This window comes from Physeter macrocephalus, chromosome 11 (assembly GCF_002837175.3).
Source record: "Physeter macrocephalus isolate SW-GA chromosome 11, ASM283717v5, whole genome shotgun sequence".
Lineage (NCBI taxonomy): Eukaryota > Metazoa > Chordata > Mammalia > Artiodactyla > Physeteridae > Physeter > Physeter macrocephalus.
Window position 1 is genome coordinate 52,398,064 of NC_041224.1, and position 25,037 is coordinate 52,423,100.

A 25,037-nucleotide genomic window follows, 5' to 3' on the forward strand; every position below is an offset into this window, starting at 1 on the left:
CCAATAGTTACGTGCCTACCAGGAGTCAAGCGCTATTCTAAGCACTGGGGTAACACCTGCTGATCATACAGACAAGACTTTGGCTTTCATCAAGCTTACTTTCTCCTTGGTGAGGCAGAAAACCAACAGATGGAACAGAGAGACAGGAAAAAGAGAGGCGGCCACAGGAAAGCCAGAAGGGCAAGCTGAGCACTTGAGACAAGAAACAGACAGCCAAGATGGACTGCCCATCAGAGGGTGCAGCCCAGGTCACACAGAAAAACTGTTCTTCTTCCAAAGGGCACGGGCCCAAACTACTTTAGTCAGATCCTCATCCAGTAAGACAATTAACACCACCTCTTATTTGTATATTGCTTCCAGTGTCTCGCTACTTTGCCATTCATCATCCCATGTGAGCCCTAAAGCAACTCCGCCAGGCAGGCAGTGGGAAGCAATAACTATCTCCATTTTACAGCTTGGACAGGCTGCCAGAACTTCCCTGATACTTTAGAGGGCCCCAAAGGAATGGTGGAGATGCGGGGAGGTCTGAAAAGCTAATTTGTGGTTGGGCTCACAGCTTTGGGGAACGTCCCTCTGTTTATGCGTCTAGCATGATAATGGCTATGTCATTTATTGCTGGGTTATTATTAAGCCAGGCTGTGAGTCGCTCTGTGTGCTGGATCTCGCCTACTTAGAAAGAAAGAGGGGGCAGGAGGAGGGAACCAGAAGCAGAGGCAGAGCCAGGCTGCTTTAAACCCAGAGATGGGGGGTGAGGACAAACAGCTCTTTAAAAACACAATTTCTGGGCTTCCCTGGTGGCGCAGTGGTTGAGAGTCCGCCTGCCGATGCAAGGGACACGGGTTCGTGCCCCGGTCCGGGAAGATCCCACATGCCACGGAGCGGCTGGGCCCGTGAGCCATGGCCGCTGAGCCTGTGCGTCCGGAGCCTGTGCTCCGCAACGGGAGAGGCCACAGCAGTGAGAGGCCCGCGTACTGCAAAAAACAAACAAACAAACAAAAACACAATTTCTAAGCATACTTAAAGGTAGAAATTCCAGCCTAAGAGCCTCTTTGCTTGCTAACGCACCACCCTTAAGAAAGGGCAAAATTATCAAGACGTGGAAGAGCAGGAGACGTCAGGCTGTGGAGGAAGGCCTACTCCATGCCAACGTGTAAGTGAGACGAGGAATTACAGTAATTCAGCCCACAGCAATTTCCCATTTTAACTGATGTTTCCTGTTTTCTATGCTAGGCATCATAAGAATATTCAGAACCAGACCCGGAGTTCACAGGCCGTCCCTTCACTGGGGTACATTCTTTTCTGTTCACTCATAGCATTATGTGCGACTTTACAACCCAAAACAGATCTGTTTTCCTACTGACCTCAATTTGCTGCCACCATTACTGTTGCTGAGAGAATTCTTGGCTCTCTGGGGCTGAGATGCGGAGAAGAACAATCTCACCTAGCAGTTCCCTGGGCCTGTTGCCCTTGAAATAGAGTCTGGACCTGTTGGTTGGTGTCTCTGCAGGAATCATCCACATCCAGCCATTTGACTTAGGAGTAAGGATGAGGGGGCAGGAGGGGGCCAGAAGTCTCTTTCCAGCCCTTTCAGCTGATTGCTGACCCATCCCAGGGTAGATGAAACAACTGGGTATTTTGTTCAATTTGTTTTTGATGGTAGGATAATGAAAGGATGGTTTTAAAAAAACCTTTTATTTTGAAATAATCTCAACATTTCAGAAAAGTTAAAAAAAATTCTTATGCTCTACCAATTTGTAACATTTTGTCACGTTTGCTTCCCCTCTGTCCCTCTCTCTGTCTCTCTGCGTGTGTGTGTATAGTTTTTTTTTTTAATCTAAACCATTTAAAAATAGGTTTTATACATCATGCCCTTTTATTCCATAATACTTCATTATGTATTTCCTAAAAAGGGAATTTTCTTATATAACCAGAGTAAACAACTTCAGGAAATGTCACATTAATACTTTTTATCCAAGTCAATATTCCAGTTTCATCAATTATCCCAATAATGTCCTTTGACAATATTTTTCTTTTCCTGGTGCAAGATCTCGTATTGCATTTAGTTTTTGTATTTGTTTAGTTTCCTTTAATTTCTAACAGCTTTTTAGCTTTCCTTTGTCTTTTATGATGTTGACATTTTAAAGAATTTGGGCCAGTTATTTTATAGAATCTCTCTCAGTTTGGGTTTGCGTGATGTTTCCTCATAATAGATTCAGCTTTTGCATGTTGGGCTAGAATTCGCATCAAGTGATTTTGTGTCCTTCTCAGGGTATCACGCCTGGAGGTACATCATGTTTGTGGGCGATATTCATTTTTATCATTTCATTAAGTACTGTTCCATTTCTCCACTACATAATTTCTATTTTTTATTCCTATTGTAACTGCTAAGCAATTTGTGGGGAGATAAAAATTTGAGACTATGTACCTATTCTGCACCTCATCAAATTCTGACAGCCAGCTTTGACAGAATTAAAATTTCAAGCCCAGTTATTTGGCACTCAGGGAGAACGCATTATTCTCAGAAGCTGCGTGTTTCAGACAGACAAGGGCTATGGAGCATCTCTGTGGGCTTCTCAGAGATGTGGTAGCTGGTTTCCTCACACCTGCTGGGTTCCAGATAGGCTGAGGGGGTAGGGGGCTGCCTTCCTCATCTGTGACACCAAGTTCCACCTTCACAGGGTGTGAAATAATGCATTCCTAGAAGTTGAACTGAAAACCAGAAGTATGAGTCAGGGTGATTCTTTTTTTTTTTTTTTTTTTTTTTTCAGGGTGATTCTTAATGGCCCAGACAGCCCCGTAAAAAGATGCATACAAGGAAATCAGGTCTGTCCATATGCAAAGCTGTTACGTGTGGGACGTTTGTCTCCGGTTCCCTCCATCAATGTGCCTATGAGCCTCATTCCCCCACGCCAATCCTGTCCCTCCTCTCTTCTTTAGCTGCAGTGCTGCTGAATGAGTATCTATTTAAAAGGTGGACATGGAGTCGGTCCTTTTGGACCAGACAGCTTAAAGCCAGGTGGGGACAAGTGGGTCAAGGGCAAAGAACAACGTGGTGAAAAGGATGAAATCCAACTGAGCAGCTCAAAGAGGCTGCCCACAATTGTTCTTGAGCCACAAAGAGGGAAGGACCTTCTTTATGCCCTACCTTCCATTCCAGCCATTCCCGTTCCCATGAGGGAGTCTGCCACCACCTGAGATCGCCAACAGTTTCTTTTGGCTAAAAATGATTGTGTAGAAATATTACCTCAGAGGACTTTATTATACAAGAGCTACCAGCAGATGGCCACTTCTACAACCAGAGTGGCTGGGAAAGAACCTTAGAAAGAAGCCCGAACTGTCTCTGCAGCAAATTAGCACAGAAAGGTAGACCAGGGAGCTTTTTCGGCAACCAAAGATTCTCTTGCCCTGTCAATATTACACATGCCTGGAGCCCCTTCCTGAAATATATTTGTAGGCTAGTGATTTTTAATAACGACTGCTGAAACACCATTAGAAAAATTAAAGTTTTACACTTTTTAGGTAAAAAGTTTACATTTAAGAATTTTCTGGGACTTCCCTGGTGGCGCAGTGAATAAGACTCCACGCTCCCAATGCAGGGGGCCCAGGTTTGATCCCTGGTCAGGGAACTAGATCCCACACGCATGCTGCAACTAAGAGTTCACATGCCACAACTAAGGAGACCTGGAGCCACAACTAAGGAGCCTTGGAGCTGCAACTAAGACCCAGAGCAACCAAATACATAAGTAAATATTTAAAAAAAAAAAAAAAAAAGAATTTTCTTCTCTTAACTAGAGTAATGGGCTATAAAGTATACTCCAAAATTCCTAAAGATTCATAAACATAAATGAGAATTGGCATCGATAATAGTAATTTCAGGGATGGCAGTCTTTTAATAACAACTGCTCTTGTAGTCTTTTTCCTGAACCTCATCCTATGTTTTTCACGTATTCAGTCATTCACTGATTCAATCATTTTAGCCCCATCAAAAACATGTGTGCTGGGGCAAAATGAGAGTAGCACCGACATATATACACTACCAAATGTAAAATAGTTAGCTAGTGGGAAGCGGCTGCATAGCACAGGGAGATCAGCTCCTTGCTTTGTGACCACCTAGAGGGGTGGGATAGGGAGGGTGGGAGGGAGATGCAAGAGGGAGGAGATATGGGGGCATATGTATGCATATGGCTGATTCACTCTGGTGTACAACAGAAACTAACAGTATTGTGAAGCAATTATACTCCAATAAAGATCTATTAAAAACAAACAAAAAACACCTCTGCTAGGTACTGTGCCAGGCCCTGGGGATATACTGATTTTATTTTGTTTTTTTAAGATAGAAAGGTTTACCAATTAATTACCTAAGTATGCAGTGGTAGTTCCAGTGTGAAGAATGAATTTTGTTACCATAATGTTCAATTCTTTCATTACGTAATGCGCTGGTGACTACTAAAAAAAAAAGAATGCAAATGTACTTCACACCTAATTGTGATATATTACCCCTTCCTGCCAGGTAAGCTGAGAAGACAGAAATCATTGATCTTCGCAGACAACTGAATTCTAACTTGATGACCCCATTTCAAGAACTCTGTAGTGAATTTCATTTTAGAAACACCAGCCCAAACTCTGTCAGACAACAATCAGCTATAATCATCATTTATGCCATTTAAATGAAGTTGACTAGATTTTCTCTAAAAATTGTTCTCTTCCACCTCAAACACTGCTTTTAAAAAAATCTCAATGCCCAGCTGTAAGACTCAGCAATTTGGTGTGAGGTATTCGATACTATCTCCCACCTGGCATGAGGTTTTAAATATCCTAACTGGAATCTCTAAATCTTTAATGTAAGAGCTTTGTCACATATACTTGGTTGCCACTGAGAAGCTGAAAAGGCATTTGAGCAACTGTTTCCTACAGATCAATTCGCTACATTATAATTTATCATCAGGTAAAGCACTAAGTGTTAAATGCCTGGGCTTTGGGTCCCCTTGAATCTCTCCTAGATAATCTAGGGCAGCTCTTCCCAACCAGTAGGTCTGACAAGACCAGTCCTTGGAGAAAGGCTGAGGGTGGACTGGGCTTTCCTGTTCTTAGGGCTCTGTCCGCCCTGCCCACACCGAAGGCCATCCCCTTTCCTAACTCTTTATGGGCAAAAGACACCACCAAAAGTTTAAACCATTTAACAGTCTCCACCACCACTCTCACTCACCCATCCTTCCCACCCACCCCTCTCTCTGACTTAATCACAGGAGGAAGTGAATCTACCTCTGATGCTGTCAGTTTTTAAAATCTGGGAGTGGGTCACATGATGTAAAAGGAAGTTGACGCTGGTTGAAGACAGTAAGCTAGTTGGCAGATCTAGAAACCCGTGATGGCTTACTAGCTATAAGCCTTCCAGGGTTCTAATCTAAAAAGAAATTCCAAAAATGCTCACCTTGGGTTGGAAGTATGGTTATGAAGAATGTGGGTAGGCTGTTTTGAAGGGCTCACAGACTAACTCTAAGGGAACATTCAAATGATAAAATCATAATCATAACAAGAGTAATAGAAATAAACTCTTTGAGAGGGCTTATTTTATACTTTTTTTTCCTCTTTACATTTTAGCAGTGACAGCATATAAATCCTCAGAATTTGTTTAAAATGTCTCCTTGGGACTTCCCTGGAGGTCCAGTGATTAAGACTCTGCACTTCCAATGCAGGGGGCACAGGTTTGATCCCTGGTCGGGGAACTAAGATTCTACATGCCATGGGCAGCGTGGCCAAATATATATATACATACACACACATACACACACGCATATATATGTACATATACACATATATATATACACATATATATGTGTGTGTATATATGCATATATATATCTCCTCAGTTAAGGACCTACATTAGTTAATGTACACAACAGCCCAGGAAGCATTCTCTTTGGAGGAAAATGTGGACTCCAAATTACTATGTATATGAACATTTGAGCCCTTAAAAATAAGTTCCCTGTTTATATTATGACAATTTGGCAGTCACTAGAGTTCACCTTCTCTTTCCTCTGAAATGTCCTCGTTCCTAGGAAATCTTATCCCCCTCGGCTGCAATCTTGAAGGCTACCCTTCATTTGTGATGCACTCATGCCCCTCAGAGATTTAACAGGAGCCTGGAAATTGGGTGAAAGCACTTGGGACCCTCAGCAGTGTCTTCAGGGCTAATGCTGGAGGCTATCATTTATAATTGAGATTCTCTTGGATGCTGGAAGGAATAAAGTGAGTAACGACCACTCTCAGCACTGGAGACAACTTTATTATCACTAAGTCCATATTCTGCGGTGACTTGGCAGAGAGCAAAAGCCCAGGACTGGGAGCTGGAAGAACTGACTCACATTTCCTCTTCTGCCACTTACTGGCTGGGTGGCCTGGGGGATTTACTTAAACTCCCTTGTTCCCACCCTCTCAGGGTTGTTAGTGAGGAATCAGTGAGATAAAAGACAGGAAGTCCTTTGTAAACTGGTGCCGTATAAATGAGTTATTGTGATAACATCAAGAGAGAATCAGGGATACCATTTAATTAACTTCTCCGAATTTACACCCTCACACTAATTATGAATACTTTGCAAAATGTACCTTCCCCCCCGATCCTCAAACCTGTTTCTAAAAGAGTGCAAAGAACACCTAAAAAAGGGTAGTGCTTCCACTGGAGGGAATGAGGATGGGGGATGTGGCTCAAACCTCAGGCAGGTCCTGGGTAGGATAATCATGGAGGTGGGGAAAGGTGAAGCAGGAAAAGGTTAGAAACAGTACACCTTGAAGTGAACAGAAACCATCAGCCAATGAGGAGATCAGTTAGCTAGTGAAGTAAGATTTAGGAGGTATCCAGATAACTAGGGCGCTTTCCTAAATGTCTGGAGAGAGCAGTCAACCCCAAATATAACTTCTATATGATTAACAGAGACATTAATCCGTCACCTTGATATGGCAGCATGCTATGAAGGCACGCTGACAAGGCAAGAGCAGCATGGTAGCGTGTAGGGGTGGAAAAGGCCAGTGCTTACAAGTCAGACCACTTTAGCTGGGCGACCACAGAAGCCACTTAAGGCCACTTGGTCTCACTTTCCTCATCCATGAAGAGTGTCACAACCAAACTCAAAGGACCATTAAGAGAAATTGTGCTAAACCTGGGACCCATCTCGATGGCTGGGTTTGACATGCTGTCTTGACATTAATTAGATGTAAATACAACTGATTCTCTGACTTGACTGTGAGTGCCATGTGGACAGGGAAATCTGTCCCCTGTTCTCTGAATCTCCAGAGTCCACCTAGCACAGTGCTTGGCACCCCTCAGGGCTTGGGCTTGATTGATCTTATTAAATTTATAATGGAACAATGAGATGTAAAGTACATTATCAACTGAATATACAAGGTCTATACATATGTAAAGATAAGGTATTGAAGGCAAATATGACTTTTGCCAATTCAAATACAAAAATGGTGTTGGAAGGTAAGGACCGGTCAAGGTATCTCCACTTCTGCCCAAGAGAAAATGACACTGTGGCCAGGGCACCTATGACTTTAGCCTGCTAGCCTAGAGCATCTCTAGGGTAGAGAAAGGAAATGCTCTCAGCAGTTGTCTGGTGAGACCAGCCCTTAGCATCACTCCAAGCTACCTACCATATTAACTGATTCGTACATTAAAGAAAATGTGACACCCTGGTTGGTTTTTCTAGAAACCAGCTTAACAGGTAAGCTCCATGCTGCAAAGAAAGCCTTCAATTTCATATTGCAATCAAGTCTAAATCTGACTGGTAGAATCAGCTGCCAACTTGATGAAATCCATTGTCTGAAACACAAAAGTGAGAGGCTACGGTGCCTTCTAGATTTCCCCTTGGAGTAAGCTGTGTAACTCACAGCTGGGTTATGTCTCCAGGTACTGGCACCGAGGCACAAACATCTCCTTTAATTTGGCCCTCTACAGATCTTGCAAGAGTGGTGGCACAATTTATCATACACACAACTGGCACAAAGTCAGCACTCTAATGCAGCCTGTTATACTGAAGCAGCCCTGCAGGCTCTCTCCCAATAAAATACGACCACCAGGAATATAATGGTTCCTTTCCTGAATATATGGCACTCCACAGCTAAGAGTTTTCACATACATTATCCTATTGGAGTGATGGCTGAAGTCCAGTCAGTCCTCCATATCCGCAGATTCCACATCCACAGATTCAACCAGCTGCAGACCAAAAATATTGGGGAAAAAAAATTCCAGAAAGTCCCAAAAAGCAAACTTGAATTTGCCACATGCTGGCATCTATTTACATAGCATTTACACTGTACTAGGTATTATAAGTAATCTAAAGATGATTTAAAGTACATGGGAGGATGTACTAGGTTATATGCAAATACTATGCTATTTTAAATAAAGGAACTTGAGCATCAGAGGATACTGGTATCTGCAGAGGTCCTGGGACCAGTCCCCCAAGAATACCAAGAAACAACTGCAGTTGTAAGGCAAGAATCTCTATTTCCATTTTCTAAATGAGGAAAGTAATGGTCAGGTACTTGGCCAAGGTCACATGTAAAGCAAAAGGCAGAGTGGATTCTTACTCCACTGCTTCAGGTAGCCTCTTTTCATCTCTTCACAAAACTGGGGTGATAGTGACCCTGAGAAATAGTGAGCTGAAATATTTCTTAGTTCTAGAGTTTTGCTTTAGACTTTTGAAGCCCAGTGAAAATTTTACAAGGTCTGTTAAGAGAAAGGGCTGGGACTTCCCTGGTGGCGCAGTGGTTAAGAATCCGCCTGCTAATGCAGGTAGATTTGAGCCCTGGTCCGGGAAGATCCCACATGCTGCGGAGCAACTAAGGTCGTGCGCCACAACTACTGAGCCTGCGAGCCACAACTACTGAGCCCACAGGCCACAACTAATGAAGCCTGCGCGCTTAGAGCTCGTGCTCCACAACAAGAGAAGGCACCGCAATGAGAAGCCCGCGCACTGCAACGAAGAGTAGCCCCCGCTCACCGCAACTAGAGAAAGCCCGCGCACAGCAGCTAAGACCCAACGCAGCCAAAAATAAATAATAAATTTTTTTTAAAAAGGGGCTATCTTCTAACTACTTAGGTATGACACAAAATAAATCCTAATGTGACTTTTGCCTTTTTCATTTTCTCTACTCAAATGACAGTTGTTACCTTCTTTCCAGAAAAGCTTTCCTCTCAAGAGGGCTCTGTTGAAACTGCTCTGGTTTGGGTAGAAATGGCCAGGGATCCAGCTCCCAGTTCGTAAGTACAGATAAGTGGCGACTATGAATGCAAAATTACTTACTCATGTAAATTAGGTTATAAACTGAGCTATTCACTGACCTTGGCTCAAATCGAATTTTAGAAAAATAGAATTCGTCATTAAATGCCTTCCTTAGATTTGTAATGTGCTCTGTAATTTTAGAAAGCACCTTCACAGCCTTGTGAAGTTGATATTACTATCCTCAGTTTGTAGATCAGGAAACTGAAGCTTTCAGAGGTTAAGAAACTGGCCCCAGGTTGCGGTCAAGTCTCCTTTAAACGAACACAGATTTTCTAAATGTACAGGACAGTATCACCCCTTCCACAGAACCTATTCCAGGATCGGCTTTGGTTGGGTGGTTTTTAGGGAGGTCTAAGGAAACAAGGGTTTGCTCTAGATTGGGCGCGGTCAGAAAGCATGGCAATTATATGACTGAGTATCTCAATAAATGTTATCTACAGGGAGCGCTGACTGGAAGACAGAGAGGACCATAAAATGGTAAAGAAGCAGTGGCTACTCCTACTAGCAGGGGAGAAGATGTCTGGTGGGTATCGTGGGTTGTACGGGAACTCTGTTTTAGTCTGTGCTTAGATGAAATTCCGCTGCGGCCTTGCTTGGCCTCACTTGGCCATGGTTTCAGAGGGACCTTGTCTGGGGCCAGGGCTGTGAGCACAAAGCCGGCTCTAACAGCACCGAGGTCCAGTTGTGTCAGGCCAGAGGAGGTCAGCACTTGCTTCTTCATTCTCAAACAGCTGCCTCTGAGCAGCTTTCACATCGAACAGAAAGTCAAAAAGGTCATTCAATAATAATTTAGTTCAAACGAAACCTTTCCTTAGTGAAACCAAAAATATCATCAGCACTAAACTGCCCCAGGAACTCCCTGACAGATTGGATAAGCCTTGAGTCACAATCTTCTTGCACTGACTTGTCTCTCTTCCTCCCTTATCATCAGCTCCTGGGCAGACAGGAGATTGCAGGGTGGGAACACCTGCACATTGCTCCCCAGCGTCTGTGCTTCCCTTCCTTGAGTGACGCAATCTCTGGCTTTTAGTTGGGCACATAGCTACTCGATAAAGAATTCATTCCCAGATTCTTGTGCATCTAGGTGTGGCCTGGTGACGAAGTGGAAGGGGTGTGTGCAAGTCCTAGGACGTGTCATAAAGAAGGGAGGGGGCGTGACCCCCTTACCCGCCTTGCTCCAAATTGGCAGGTGGTGGCCATAGCCCAGAAGGACCAGTGCCACACCCTGGGGGTGGCAGAGCAGAAATGGAAGGGAGCCTGCACCCCAGACAACTGCAGGGCTCCACACCAACCCTGCACTGTCTACATCCAGAATGTTAAATGGGAGAGAAATAAACACACCCGTAACAAACAATAAAGCCCACTCGTAACTGCATCTGCATAGTCTCGGGTGGGACATTTTTCCCCCCATTTAAATGTAATAAAATTAAACTTAATTCCAGAAGTTCTTCTAGAGCGCCAGGCTACAGAATCTGTTTATAGTAATGGTGTATATTGGTATGCTTTTTTCGTTGTTGTTATGCTTACTAATTGTTTATGAGTGTATTTATGGCTTACCTAATTACACAGCGTATTTCTAATTTTTACCTTTTTGTCTCACTCCCAATAAACCAGAGCCCTTTGATAGGGGCATAAAAGATACTGCACAAATATCTGTTTTAATGAACCTTTAAAGACTGTAATGTAATCTTATTTTAACTTCTACTACTTCATCTATTCACTTCTCATCCTCCTGGGAGATATTCACATTTATGGAGGGAGGAAAATATATACACCTCAGTGAAACTGCAAACTGCTATGCAACTGCTCCCCAGGTTGACAAAACCTCAAATATTAAATTTGTGAGCGGCAAGATTTTAAATATATAAAAATGCCTTTGTTTGTAAAAGGCCTCAAAGGACTGTTTTCACTGTTGATTCATCATATCCCTCACATTTGTAAAACCGTTTGCAATTTAGAAAGTGCTTTCATACTCATCATCTCATAAGTCCTCATAGTCAGGCTGGATATTAGTAATTTACGTGTAACAAACAAGGAGCTACAAGTTCTGAGAGGGTGAGTCACTTGCTCAAGAAGCCATCCATCCAAAAATCCCCGTGGATGGCCCTTTGGGTTACAAGCAACGTGGCAGTAAGCTTTCTGGTACCTGTATCTACGCACCCTGAGCTAAGATCTCTGTGGGAGGGATTCTGACACGGAACCTCTGATCAGGGATTTGAGGATGGGATGTGAGCAAGTAGAACGGCGCTGGGAAAGCACTGCTGTCAGGGAAACACAGGAGAGCACAGAGAGAGAAGGCTGAAGGGGCAGGCCTGACTAGATCAATGTTCCCAGTTTTATGTAGCTGGAAATGTAGGCCACTGCTTTCTAACTTCAGAGTGAAACTAAGTCCAAGTGGACATCGCCCAGAGACATCTGGGTGGTGCCACTCTCCAGCACCTTGGGTAGCACATTGGTTAGCCAACCAGATCCGCCAGCAACTGCATTAATACCTTGGGTGCCAGAAGGATGAGGCTCTGCAGAGTTGTTTTCTATTGGAAAAACAAGCAGATAGCAGCAGCTAGGACTGACCAGAGTGGGAAAGGGACAGAGAGAGCAGCAGACTCTGTCTCTCAAATTAGATCTACGTTCATCCCGATTATAAATCGGACATTTCCTTCTCGCCTTCACTCTCAGGGTTTGCTTCGATTACTCCCAAACCCCTAATCTAGCCCTTTGGATGAGTATGCAGTTTATCGTTGATTCCAGTGAGTTTAAAACAAACCCTCTACAGGAATTTGTTTATAATTTCTCTATTTTTAAATTTATTTATGTTTTATTTCCAGTGCGATAGAATGGCAAAGACCTCTGGCCCCAAGAGTCAGAAAACCTGGAAGAAGAAAGAGAAAGAAGATGGAAAAGGAGGGGAAAGGGAATGAATATGTATTGGGCGCCAGCTCTGAGCCAGGCACTGTACCTACACTGTCTGATGTTCATCCTCACAATGATCCTACAAGAACGGGGTTGTTGGTTCACTGCTGATGAGAAAACGGAGCTTTGAGAAGTTGAGTGTCTTGTGCAAACACTAACCTCCCCACTCCCAGAAAAAAAACCAAAAGGACTGAAATTCAGTTCTTCTGCCCTGTCACGGGATTTTCCATTGTTCCAAAGTTGTGAAAACCAAATGAGATAATAGATGCAAAAGCCAGCTACTAAAGGGTGAAGAGAACATTCTGAGGATGATGCCATGACCTGGCAGCTTATGTTCACAAAGAACATGGGAGTCTCCCTCGAGGTCAGCCAGTGGCCCAGTCTCAGCCTGGGGTGTGGCCTGGAACGGACCTGGATGAAGGGCCTGGAGGGCTGTGTCAGAAGTCCACTTAGGGCTTCCCTGGTGGCACAGTGGTTAAGAATCCGCCTGCCAACGCAGGAGACACGGGCTCGAGTCCTGGTCTGGGAGGACCCCACGTGCTGCGGAGCAACTGAGTCCATGTGCCACAACTACCGAGCCTGCGCTCTAGAGCCCGCGAGCCACAACTACTGAGCCCGCGTGCCTAGAGCCCGTGCTCAGCAACAAGAGAAGCCACTGCTATGAGAAGCCCACGCACCACAACAAAGAATAGCCCCTGCTCAGAGCAACTAGAGAAAGCCCGCGCGCAGCAACAAAAAAGACCCAATGCAGCCAAAAATAAAAATTAAAAAATTAAAATTAAAAAAAAAAAAAAAAAAAAAGAAGTCCACTTAGTTGAGTGGATGCCATGCCCTGAGACAACTACTACACACCATTTAGAGGAACCTTCTCAGAAGGCTGTGGGCCAAAATTTTCTTTTTTTCCCCATTTTGCCTTTAAAAATATCTTTAATCCCCATGGATTTCCAAGGTTGCTCTTCACTTTCTTCCATATCATTTCCAGTTTATTACTCTCCTTTCCAGCACAATAAAGCATCTTCTGAGTTAACTGATGAGAGACAAAGAGAGAAAAACTTGTCTCTAAGGCCTTGTTTATCTTCCCCCCAAAAATAACACATACATATATAATACACAGATGGATATTACATCCCTGTACACACACACTCACTCTCACATCTTCCAACAGGCTGATAACAATCCTTCAGTTCCTCCTCCCCTGACATCCAATCCTACTGGTTCTACCTCAGACCTGTGCTTCCACTCTGCCCGTTCCTGTCTATTCTCACAGCCACTACTAACTCGAGGTCTCACTATTTCTCACCTGCAAGAGCACCCTATCTGCTCTTTTCGGTCAGTTCCCCACCTGCTGCTGCCTGGTCCTGTGCACCCACCCTGCATGATTACTTAAGTGAGCTGTTGGTATTACTGGAGATGGCAGCAGTTTCCTAACCCTCCCCGAGAGCACATTACACAGGTGAGTTAACTAGTGGGCCCATTACAGCAGCAAGCCCACTGCTTCCTTGAGCCCTAAAGCAATAATAAGGTGTAGCAAAGAAGTGTCTGCTGTGGGTTGAACTGTGTCCCCCTCCAAAAACAGGGTATGTGAAAGTCCTAACCCCCAGTACTTGTAATGTGACCTGACTTGGAAAAAGGTTTTTGTAGATGTAATCAAGTTAAAAGGAAGTCACTAGGTGGGACTTAATCCAGTATGACTGATGTCCTTATAAGAAGAGGAGAAGAGACAGAGACACAGCGAGAAGGCCATGTGACGACAAAGGCAGAGATTGGAGTGATGGAACAGATCCTCCCCTAGAGCCTTCAGGGAGAGCATGATCTGACCAAATTTGGATTCTAGCCTCCGAAAGGAGGTGTCTTAGGCCACCCAGTTTTTGATAATCTGTTACAGCAGCCCTAGTAAACTAAAACAATATCTAAAGAAAGGTGGGAAGAGTTGACCATCAAGAAAGAAGCCTTCAAATCAAAACAACTCTACTTCACAAGTTTGCCTCTGCTAGTTTCTTACCTTCTCCATAAGAAGCCAGGGGCCTCCACATTATGGTTCCAAAGAACAAACCTGATTACCTCATTCCCTTTTTTGTTAAAAAACCCCTCCATTTTCTATAGGACAAACTCCAAGCCCCTAATAGCCATGTAAAGCCTTCAGAATCTGGTCGCAACCCATTTCTCCAGCACATCACCAACATCCCCTCCTCTCGACACTTCTCCTTGCACGCTGACCTCCAGCCATCACGCTGCCCTGGAGTCCAGGGACTAATTCTCATGCACAGTTGACAGCAGACACAGTGATGACAACCATCCTGGGTGTCCACCAGCTGGAACCAGCCCATAACGTCCTTTCTCTGAAGACTGAAGTCCAGGCAGTAGGATCTGTGGCTCTGAGGACAGAAGTCGCAGGGGTGACCATATCAGAAGCAAAATTTGGTGGGTTTATCAGGCAGTATCAGTTGGTCGTATACGCAGCATTCTCTTTCCTCTCTGAATTCACGCTGAGCGTTCACCAATCAGTAGGTTATTGAGTCATCTACAATGTGCTTAGCCCTCTGCAAGGTGCATGGACACACAGAAGAGTATATGAGGCATAGTCGCGTTCACTCATCAAATGCGTTCAGTCTCGATGGGGAAAGGACTAACGTGCAACATGCTCATGATGCAGGCAGCAGAGTCAATTCTATGGCTTATTCCCCAAACTGGAAGGGTTCAGAGAAGGGAAGTGACAAGTGTGAAGCACAGTAGTCAGGAAAGAGTAGGTGAAGGAATAGGAACTTAGGCTGGGCCTGGCAGATGCAGAGGACTTGGTTGGCCAATCGGAGGAGGGGGGCTTTCCAGGGACAACACAGATAAGGCACGGAAGCAGAAGAAGAAGCAAGTCATCACTACCGCTAGGGACACTTAGTGCTCAAAGCACCATTCTTTTTTTTTTTTTTTTTTTTAAAGATACATTTTACCTTTGGAATTATTAATTGATTTGTAGGATGCTACTGTGATGCTTTTATTTTTTTTTATTTATGTATTTTTTTGGCCATACTGAGATGCTTGCAGGATCTTAGTTCCCTAACCAGGGATCGAACCCAGGCCCTCAGCAGTGAAAGGGCCAAGTCCTAACCACTGGACCACCAAGGAATTCCCCAAAGCACCATTTCCCCCCCCCACTGGTTGTCAAATAACCCTTTATTATTTTTCTTTGCAGTTCTTAACTAGCTGGGCGTTGCACTGCACCACTGTTGATGTCATCTATGATGTCGTGAGGGTGGCGGCCATGGACACTGCAGCCCACAGACTGGGTGGTCCCCAGGATCTCTTTAATGGTTCCAGAGACTTCTCTAGCTAAAGATCGATGCCGCATCTGTCAGGCAATGTTGATAATCTCATCAAAAGTGATGTTTCCACTGTGTTTAATGTTTTCCTGCTTCTTTTCGTCTCTTGGCCGTTCCTTGAGGGCTTTGATGATCAGGGCAGAGGCGGAAGATACCACCTCAATCTGGGCCTATCTGTTCTGAACTGTCAGTTTCACTGTAATCCTCATACCCTTCCAATCACCAGTTGCCTTGGTGATGTCATCACCGACGTTTTTTGGAGACAGACCCAGGGGACTGATCTTGGGGGCCAGGGCAGACGTGGCACCAACTTCCCCACCAGTGCACCTCAGCTACACGACTTTGATCTCGTTGGGGTCGAACTTAGGTGGCACGGTAGAGGCAGCTGGTGTCGGATAAACCCGAATTCGGGACGACCAAAGAAAGTCAAAGCACCATTCTTGATTAGTTTAGTTCACAGAAGGAGCCTCCAGACAGCAACATCAGCAACACCTGGAAACTTATTAGAAATCAAAGTCCTGGCGCCACCCCAGACCTACTGAATGAGATGCTCTGGGGGTGAGAGTGGGACCAGCAATTGGTGTTTTCATGAATTCTCCAAGTGATGCTGATGCAGCCTAAAGTTTTTGAGAACCACTGCTCTAAGGAGAAGACATGTTACAAATAAGCTTATAATATCTATTCCTACAGAAGAAACTTTCAAATCATCTCTAACTGGAATTCATTTCGTTCTTGATATAAGCTAAATGGTGGTCCAGCAACATGTACCCAGCACCAAGGCAGAGACAGTGTGTGCACACGTGAGTGTGTGTGTACACACAGACCAAATCAGTTGTCTGTCAGGAAGTCACTGTTAATATAACATCTGAGAAAGATCTAAAAAAATCATTTAAGGAAGCAACACAGGACTGATGTGACAGTCCTATGGGACAGGACATTTTATATACTGAAGATAAAGAAAGTGATTTGACCATGGTTGCTTAGGACCCAGAAATAATAATAGGAATATACTAGATACAACTGCTTCCCTTGTCAACCCACCATCCTTCTGTGATCATCTGGTGATCAGTTCTCTTATTTCCATACACTGGAGTTGAGATCTGCACACTCTTTTGTGTTTTAACCTTCTGTACTGGAGGGCCGCTGTCAATTCCCTATTTTCACCACTCCCGCCAAATGGAGGTTGGGTTTGTTTTGATTTGCATTGGGTCTACAGCTCCTCGTTAAGTAAACTAGGACTCCGTGTCTGGGCAATGCATTCAAGAAGAGAAAAATAGAAGGAATCAAAGTGAATTGTAGGGAGGGAAGGAGGGGGAAGTTCCCTGGAAGTCTAAAAGTAGGAAGCAAGGATGGTATTTTTGGCTTGGAACTTTCTGTACCGCATGAAATTATGAGAATGACTTAATTGTTCCTGTGCATTTGAAACCGGAGAGACCATAATGGCAGGGTTACACCCAGACGGACTGGAGCAGGACTTAGACAGGGTGGCCTCCTGCCAAGGAAACCTGCTCTGCAGACATGAGTGACTGAGTCGTTCATGTTTTCAGGGTTGGGCTGTCTGCTGACCGCTGGCTTTGCTCTTCTCCCTCAATCTCCCCGGAGTAGACAGGGTGCTGTGTTACAGAGGGCTGCTATTTCAGGGGTAACCGGAGGGGCAGGGGGCTCCAGAAAGCCTGGGTTCTATCTAGTGGCTTTGTGCACTGAGGCAACTACATTTACTTCTCTCTGTTTCCTCATTTGCTGAATTAGAAGGGCAAACTCTATGCCTTGGCTATTTCATAGAACGCTGGAGGAGAGAATAAAATGAGGGAATAGGAACAAAGAACATCCTTTGGAAAGTTAAAATTGTTATGCTATTGAGAGTTAATCCTGGACTCGCTCTTGTTTTCACATAGCATCTTTTGCAACCCTCTTCTTACGATGGACACCTACTGGGTTGCCTGTCCTGCTCCCTTTTCTGCGGGAGGAGGCAGTCATGATGGTCAATGCCACCTTGCCACCTGACCACAGGAAGAGACCCCTGAGCCAAGTGAGACCAATCAGATTCTCATGCCCAGAAATTGATAACAGAGACACTTAGAGATGGAGCTGCCACCGGCTCAGGCTCATTACACAAACCCAGTAGTTCTCATGAGGCCATTTTACTCCCCAGCGGGCACTGGGCAACCTCTGCATTCGTTTTTGGCTGTCACCCTGAGGAAGGAATACTATTGGCATGTAGTGGATGGAGCCCAGGGATGCTGCTAAACATTCCCCAACATGCAGGATAGCCCCTCACAACAAAGAATTATCTGGTCCAAAATATCAGCAGTATCAAGGACGAGAAACCCTGCACCAGAGGGGTGATTGCAAGGCAAATGCCTACAGGGTCCAGGCAGATAATAAAGGGCTGATGTAGGCAGTGGGGAAGCTGAGCTGACTGGAGGGTCTGAAGAAGAGGGCAGCCGCTATGCCGCTCCAGCCAATTGTCACCGCAGGAAATGAGGACTCAGGGTTGCCGGATCCGATTTATCTAGTGAAGCTAGAAATTCAGATTTTCACATGAAATCTGATTTTTAAACTCTGGCACAATTTTTTTTTTTTTTTTTTTTAATGTATGGGCCAAATAAACACATCTTCAGGTCCCACGGAGGCTAGGGGGTCAGCAGTTTGTAACCTCTGGCCTGAAGGAAGATCCAAAGTCTCCCTCACAACTCCGTGAAGCTATATAGCTCCTCCCCTTACTTCCTTGGATGTTGTAAGGAAGCCCAAGATGTTACATGTGTCCCCCCAAAGCTTTAACTAGTACACACCCCTGCACCTCTCCCTCCCTCCCTCACTTCTGCTACATTTTTGACCTGATGTGCCATTTCCACCCAGAGAAGAATTTACATCTCTCAGGGTTGAAAGGAACCTTAGAAAAAAATCTAGTCCTGACCTGCCAAAAAAAACATTTGGCCAATTACTTAACCTCTTCATGCCTCAGTTTCCTCATCTGTCAAATGCAGATGATAATGAAACTTCATTGGCTGTTAGGAAGATTGAATGACTTCATATATCACCTCAACCTCCTTGAATCCTTTGCCTTTGGAAATAATGCTCCAATGCTACTGCTGCTGTTAAGAAAAACAATAAAACTAGCACACCTTAAGTCAAGATTACATTTGTCTGAGGCTTAGCATAAAAACTCACACAGGGTGGAACTTGAGCATGAAATCAGACTTCCCCAGGACAAATAAGCCATGTCTCATCAGATACGGAGACATTTTTGGAACACTGTGTGGACCCCAAAGAATATTTTTTATGTTGATGCATGGAGGACCAACAAGTCCTAGGGTGATTTGGCTTATGGTGATTCTGAGAAGGGGCAACAACAGCAAGAGGGAAAGTGAGCAAAGAGAGGGCAGCAACCTATCTAACCTGCCCTTGCAAAAAAAGGAAAAATGAAAGTATACAAGAAATTCTTGGGCTACAGTGCAACAATCTCTCACTATCTTAAGAATTTAGTGAATGCAGGTTTATGGCAAATCTAACCTGTCACAGGGCTGTGGCATTCTTTGTAGCAGCCAAGTCATTGTGGCCTGAATTCTTTCCAAGGCCACTTGACCCTCATAAAAATCCTTGACAGTGGAGTGGGTACAATTTTTTCCCTCTGTCTTTGAAAAACTTTCTTGACAGCACCCATTACAAAGAGAACAGGGTCTGCTCTCCAGACTGGAGGCCAAAATGTTAATTAACTTATACCTGAGCCTGCCCCCCCCCCCCAAAAAAAAAAATTGTGGGTAGTACTCTCTCTTTCAAGCAGTATTAGAGAAAGAAAGAAAGAAACGGAATGGAAGTGAATAAACTCCAGAAAGAATTCTGATATTAAGACCAAATGATTACATATGCTTTTTCACATTTGTCCTTCCTACTTTATCTCTGATCACTTTCTACCAAATAAACTGGTCTTTCAATGACGAAGTTCATTTCATCACGTGTAGATTGGATACTGTACTGGTTCTATTGCCTTCCGTTGCACATTTCACAAAGGATTTATGTGAGTTTTTCTGGGTTCATTATTTCTACGAAAGCACTGTGCTATGTAAGTAAGGTATTATACAAAGCAAATAATGCACATTAAACATTGAAACTATACTAGGAAAATAAATCTGGATTCAGTTCAAGCACTTGTGAAAGTTGATATTGTTAAGAGATCACTCATATATGCTAATAACTAACTTCCCATGACTTTGTCAATAGCAAAGCCCCCCAGATAACCTCAGTAGCCCGAGAGTATTCTACAGCATTGAGTTGCATTCTTGTTAGGAGTGGTTTCCTCCATAGGCAGAGAAGAAAGTGCATCTGATATTTGCAATTTGGAAACGTCAAAAGGGGCATTATACTTTCCAATCTTGCTCACCGCCCGTCTATTCAATAAATATTTATTGAGTACCTATTATGTGCCAGACACTTTGCTATGAGTTGGGAGATGGAGATGAACAAGACAGGTACTTTTCTCATCCTCTTGGGACTTACAGTCCAATGAGGCATAAAGACAGACTAACAAGCAATTCTAATAGTTTGATAAGAGTCATGTATGGTAAGACATATTCTTCTCATCCTCCTCCCTAAAGAAACCTGGAAGGAGAGGGATGAGAGAATTTAATCTGATATGAATCACGTAAACAGTCCAGATTCTTGGGGCGAACTCTCTAAACTCGCCATCTCCAAGGTAAACCAACAGAGGAAATAATTTGTGAAGAGAGCAGCAACACAGACCTTCAAGAGAAGGGGAGACAGAAGCGAGGGACAGCTTTGGGAAAACAAATTGTCTGGCTTGTAAGGAGCCTAGGAGTACAAAAGATGAGTCATGAGAGAAATGCCAGGAAAGAAAGCTGGTGGGACATCAGGGAAGGCCTGGGACAACTGGCGCCAGGGACCTTTCCAAGTCCTGTACGTGGGTAACTAATTCAATCTTTATGATAGCCCTATGAGGTAGGTAACATTATCATCCCTCCCATTCTACAAATGAAGAAACTCGGAGGCAGAGGTCACGAAATTTGCCCAAGGTTGTTAGTAAGTCCTGGAGCCAGGATTCAAGCACACCCAGCCTGGCCCGAGAACCTCTGTTCCATGTTCCATGTGTGCTGAAGACTTTAGACATGGCTTAGTAGGAAATGGCAAGTCACAGAGGGTTCTTAAGCAAGGCACTATGTAACTAAAGCATTGATTCAGGAATTCATGTAGTCACTGAACATGGAATGAACTGGAGGGGTGGGGGAGGTAACTGGCATTTAATGAATGCCTCAGGTGTACCCAGACCTCCTCAGACTTATAATATTATTGAATTACCCAACAATCACTCTGGAAGAGACAGATTCCCATTTCACTGAGACTGGACCTAAGTCTCAAAATGCCCATTCACTCCTATAGTGGTGGAATCAGATTCTGAACTCAAGTGAGGCTACCATGAAAGTCCCTGCTGTTACAACCACACTGTCCTGCAAAGCTGAGGCAAGGAAACCGGGTGGTAGATTTTTATAATTGTCAAAATGAGTGGTCTGTGAGAATTAGAGGAAGGGGTGGGTAGAAGACTTGATAACTAATTAGACACTGAAATCAAGGGAAAGAATGAAGGAAAAAAAAAAAAAGGAAATGACATCAGTATTTCAGGATTCTGAGACTGGAACACTTGTGGTGCCATTCACAGAAATGAAAGAATTAAAAGTAGTAAAGATGTTTTTGCTTTACTCCAGTTTGGGAGGTAGGGGATAGAAGAGGAAGCTGGCCAGAAGAGTGACTAAGAATAGTAACACTTATTGAGCACTTACTATTTACCAGGCACTGTATAATGGGAGTTACACGCATCAACTAATTTCTCACAAAACTCGGAGATAAAGTGTTGTGAGGAGTAAATTAGTTTGTTATCCCCATTTTAAAGACGAGAAAAATTAGTGAGTTACCCAAGATCACACAGTAAACTGTAGAGCTGAATTTGCAACTGAACTTGAAATAAACCCATAAATTAACTTCATGTCTGATAGGAACTGGACACTTGCTATAAATCTCAGAGGAGCTAGAAGACATTATAATGGGTTAGAAAGACTTTCATGGCTGGGTAAATCTAGAGAAGCAGAACCAGTATGAATGGATAAATGTCACACACAAAAAATAAATTTTAGCTTGAACATCAAGTTTCTGTGGCAACCTGTATTTATTCTAATTTCAAAAGAAAATAAATGGATTATGTAAAATTCCTTTAAAAGAGAAAAACAAAAGAAATACAATTGCCCTCACATTTCTAATAAGTTTAGCTGTTCAGAAATAAGCAGGCTCCCTTCTGAGACATAACATATTCAAGAACACTGTCAGAAATTGTCAGAAGGATTTCTGGACAAGGGAAAGCTGGAACATAAGAGCACCAAGATAGATCTCTCTTAACATCCTGCCGTTTTTCCTTCACTGGTCACTTCTCAGTGTTACCCTTCTCCTTGGATGACGCTACTGGACTCCTCTGAGAAAGGGTGTCCTTAATGCCAGCTTTATAGCTTAAGAAACTGTCACAATGAAGCTGTATTTTTTTTAATCGTTTGTTTAAAAATATTTATTTATTTATTCTGGCTGTGCTGGGTCTTAGTTGCGGCACACAGGATCTTTGCTGGGGCATCTGGGCTCTCAGTTGCAGCATGTGGGCTCTCAGTTGTGGCATGCATGCGGGATCTAGTTCCCCGATCAGGGATCGAACCCAGGCCCCCTGCATTGGGAGTGTGGTGTCTTACTCACTGGACCACCAGGGAAGTCCCAGTGAAGCTGTATCGATCCCTACAAATGGTTTTGACAATTGTGACCTTACGAGCTATTTTTTAGTTTTGAAAAGTGAAATTAAAAGAAAAAAAGAAACCCACAGCACTTTTAGACACAAAAGCCCAAGCTTTTTGTGGTTAAACAATCCAGACCATTTGAGAGAACAGTCAAATGTTTTTCAAGTTCAAAGTGCTTACCTAGAATGGTTTATAAGGAAGCCAAGAGAGCCGGTGATGGGCTTAAAGGAAACTGTCCTGCTTACCTGGCTATTTTAACAACCTAAGTAGCTCTGTCAGAGCGAAAGTGAAATCTAATCAAGTTCTGACCCAGATTTTATTGATTCTAAGAAGCACATTGGTAGGGAGGGGGAACAGGGGAAGCACAATGTTTTGTTTTTGTATTTTAACACAGCTGAAATCAGACCGTATCTTACAACTGATGACATGTCTCTTTTTAGTTAACAGCACTTTTCCTTCCTAAATATACGTTTTAAATGATGCGTCTTAAAAATCAATGGCAACAGGGACTTCCCTGGTGGCGCAGTGGTTAAGAATCCACCTGCCAATGCAGGGGACATAGGTTCGAGCCCTGGTCCGGGAAGATTCCACATGCCACGGAGCAACTAAGCCTGTGCGCCACAACTACTGAGCCTGCGCTCTAGATGCCGTGAGCCACAACTACTGAACCCGCGTGCCAAGAGCCTGTGCTCCGCAGCAAGAGAAGCCACCGCAATGAGAAGCCCTCGTGCCACAATGAAGAGTAGCCCCCACTCGCCGCAGCTAGAGAAAGCCCGCGTGCAGCAACGAAGACCCAACGCAGCTAAAAATTAAATAAATAGTTGTTTAAAAAAAAAGAAAAAATATCAATGGCAACAGAAAATGGAAATAAGGTTGACAGAAAATAAACATCAGTTTTTTAAAAAAATAAACGAAGACTTAGTTTTGATGAAATGTGGTCATTTCTGAACGTGATACATAAAGAAACAGTTTCAACATGAGAATTAAAATTCCTACTCAAGAATTAAGGGTGAAAAAAAAAAGAATTAAGGGTGATATGGAGCAGGGCTGTGTGCACTGCATCAGCACTGGTGTGGGCTGTGGGCCCTAGCTGGGGAGGGGGCCTCGAGGTTAAGGGAAAGTAGCAGACTTGGGATCTGGCTGGCCCACAAGAGCATCTGGGGGTTGTCACCTTCTATTCTTACTAAAGCTTTCAGGGCTCTGCTGTTCTGAGTTCGGAGCTACAAAGAGCCTTCTGTGTGCCCACAGAGACTTCTCTGACCCCAGGAGCCCCTCCTTGCTGCCTGGAGACAGAGGAAGCTTCCAAGAGCAGGATGAAAACAGAATCCTAGAGACATCTAAGGTTCAAGACCTAAAGGGTAGGGGGAGGGAATCTCCCCTTGTCTCACCTGCACATTTGCATGAAGTGGGGCATCCTTCTATGTGGCCTCGGTCCTAGAGGGAAGGAGCCACTTTGGCCACAAATTATAAACAGAAGAAGCCTTAGATGGGAGACGGTGAGGTAACTAGATTTTCTGAGGTCAGAGGACATGGCACAAAGTCAGACAAGTACATATATCTATGGGGACAATGAGGTAGAGTATATAACATCGAACTCTTAGAAAACCCAGTCTTTACTAAGCAGTGTCCCTAGTCTGTGGACACACAATAGGCAAGTGGTCAAATCAGTTAAATCCTGAGTCGTATAAGAGAGAATAGTTTGTTTTAGAAAATCAGGCTGTCTCGTTTGGCAGTTGGGCAGATTTGGGGGAGCGGTCAGGAGAGTCGGAGAATCTGGGTTGGTTCAAGGTGAGAAAAGGGGGGGGGGAGGAGCATCTCAGAGATGCTGACACACAGAGCTCCCCAAGTTCAAGGTGAATGTTCTTCTCCCTGAAGCCCAGGTAGGAGAGAGCTGTGTCCTGTCTGTTTATTCCTATCTAAGCACCTCACACAGAAAGCAACATAGAGCAGAGCCTCAGAATTACTGGTTGAATGAATGCCCAAGTGCTACACCTACTTTGGTCAGACTGTTGAGTAAACTTTAGGAGTAAGAAGGAGTCTTATGTCCTAAAGATGTTAAAAGACTCCTAAGGGCCTTACTTCTATCAGGGAGTGAAGAAGGCCTTGAGGAGAATCTCAACTGCAAGTTACAAATTTAAAATAACAGTTGAATTTGTTTTTATTTTTAGCATTCTAAGGCTATTTTTGCGAAGATATGACTTTACCCTGGGGAGCTATCTTCCCTTCAGCAGGGTTTCACAATCTCAACTAATTCAACTTTTCTTTACTATTAGGGGAAAAAAAAAAAAAATCTCCAAATTACATAACCAGGGATTTTGTGGAAATGATCAAAGCTTGACAGAAGGCCTTAAATTCCTGTAATGAGTCCCAGTCAGCAGGGTGTGAGATCAGCTGACCAGCACATAGCTCCGAGATAAATTGTTAGTGGAGATGATTTACCATTTCAACTCAGGATTTCCTAGAGTATGATAGTGCGATCTAATAATACATCCTTTAGAAAATAAGAACTGGGATCTCCCTGGCAGACCAGTGGTTAAGACTATGCACTTTCAATGCAGGGGGCGCGGGTTCAAACCCTGGTCAGGGAACTAAGATCCCACATGCCACAGGCAAAAAAAAAAAAAAGAAAAAAAAAAAGAAAAACCTAAAATGTACACGTCCAATCACTTTGTAAGCTTTTTAAAATGAAAGCATATTAATAGTCTTTTTTTTTTTTTTTTTTTTTTGCGGTATGCGGGCCTCTCACTGCT

The 25,037-nt window shown here is 43.8% G+C and overlaps 1 protein-coding gene and 1 pseudogene across 3 annotated transcripts in view; both read right to left on the bottom strand.

Annotated features, from left to right (window-relative positions):
* MYO1E (myosin IE) overlaps nt 1-25,037 on the bottom strand; it is a 206,416-nt gene that overhangs the window by 137,149 nt on the left and 44,230 nt on the right. The window lies entirely within an intron of this gene.
* On the bottom strand, nt 13,189-15,951 carry LOC102975450 (60S ribosomal protein L12-like; annotated as a pseudogene).